Raw genomic sequence first — 1,936 nt, 5'->3', positions numbered from 1 at the left:
ACTGGACCCACTCAAGCAAATTGATGAACAATGAGAGGACAGTGATACAGTGCTACAGCATGCACTCAGGCTTAAGTCGTTGCTAACTTAAAGTGTAGTGCTAAAATGTAAGCTATTTTATGAAAACCTCATAGTAATTGCAAAGAGAAAAACTTTTGGTAAGCACATAAAAAGATAAGCAAGTCAATAAGTGCTTATTGGTATGCTTATGAAAAATTATCAAAGGCAGAGCACTGTAGCACTGTCCTCCCATTGTTCATTGATTTGCTCGAGCAGGCACTAGTAACGTCTCCTTTGTGAGATTTGTTGTTACTGTTTTTGGCATATCGAATACGTCATGAGGAGTTTGCCAGGCTCTGCCATGCGGGCGGGATACTCTTGGTAGCTTGCTGGGCTCTCCGAGAGGGACGGAGGAATCGAACCTGGGTCAGCTGCGTGCAAGGCAAACACCATACCCACTGTGCTATCGCTCCAGCCCCAAATATTCCAATAAATAAATAAATAAATAAACTTGCTCTTCCTAGTAAGAGAACTAGAAGGGGGATTGGGCTTCAGCTGCAGTTGGAAGTGAGTGGCAAGCCTGGCAAGCTACCTGTGCTGTATTTGATATGCCAAAACAGTAACAACAAAGTCTTACAATGGAGATGTTACTGGGCCCGCTCAAGCAAAGACATTCAGCTGATTAGCGTCCCCACAACACAAACAACAACAACAAAAATGCTAAAGGGGAAACCGGCCACATTAATAAGCAATACAGGGGCCGGATCAATAGCACAGCAAGGCGGGCATTTGCCTTACATGCAGCTGACCCAGGTTCATCCCTGGCATCCCATAGGTGATTGCAGCATGCAGAGCCAGGAGTCAGCCCTGAGCATGGCCAGGTGGGACCCAAAAAGCAAAATAAATAAATAAGCAATGCCAGCATCACCTTACAGGCTGGTGAAGAACATTCTACAGGGCAGAGGTGAGGCCGGTAGTGTGAGGGCGAGTGGAGTGACCTATCAGAGCTCCAGGTGGGGGGGACAGTTAGCCCCCGGAGCCCAAGTCCACGGTGATTCACTAATAAAAATTTTAAAAATAAATAAATAAAAGTAAATGTACACTGGCAACACAGCTTTAACATGGTGATCGAGATACTGCCCATATTAAAACTACACAAGGTATTCTATGCCTCCTGATTCAAAGACAGAGAATAAGAAAAAAAAAGAAATTAAAACACAACCAGAAAACAAAATGACAATAATTCCATACTGATTAATAACTTTAATCTTTTTCATTATAATGTTCCATTGGCTTGTTATTAGTTTACAGTATTATATTTTAGGTGTATGGCCTCTTAGGTGTGCAGTTTTTGCCACTCCCAACCACCACAGTCCCTCTGCTCTGCTGTTCCACTACCAAAAAGACCCCTCGGCTCATTCCTCCCAACCTCGTTCCCTTTCCTTCTGGCACTGCCATGTTTTTCACTGAATTAATGAATTAGGTTTTTTTTAATTAGTTTTTTGTTCATTTCTTGCCAGTTCATTTTTTTAGAATTCATATTCTACATAGTATCAAAATTGGTAATTGTCTTTTACTTATTTCACTTTGCAGAGTCACCTCAAGCTACATTCATTTTGTTCCGAAGGACACAATTTAATATTTTTAAGTGATGTAGTAGTATTTCATTGAGCAACTATACTATAGGTTCTTTTATTTTGGTTTACTTTGGTTTGGGGGGCCACACCATGCTGTGCTCAGGGCTTACTTTAGGTTATGTGCTCAGAGATGATTGCATGTGGGTCCTGGGAAAACATATGCAATACTAGAGAATAAACCTGGGTTGCCTTCTTGTCAGGCAAGTGCCTTACCCACTGTATCTATCTCTGTATATTTGTTTCAATCTATCTCTCTATAAATTCTTTGTTCATGGATCTGTTGATGAGCATTTAGTTTG

The sequence above is a fragment of the Sorex fumeus genome, unplaced genomic scaffold (genome assembly GCF_029834395.1).
Source record: "Sorex fumeus unplaced genomic scaffold, SorFum_2.1 ptg000098l, whole genome shotgun sequence".
NCBI classification, from domain to species: Eukaryota; Metazoa; Chordata; class Mammalia; order Eulipotyphla; family Soricidae; genus Sorex; species Sorex fumeus.
Note: the sequence above shows the minus strand (reverse complement) of the source record.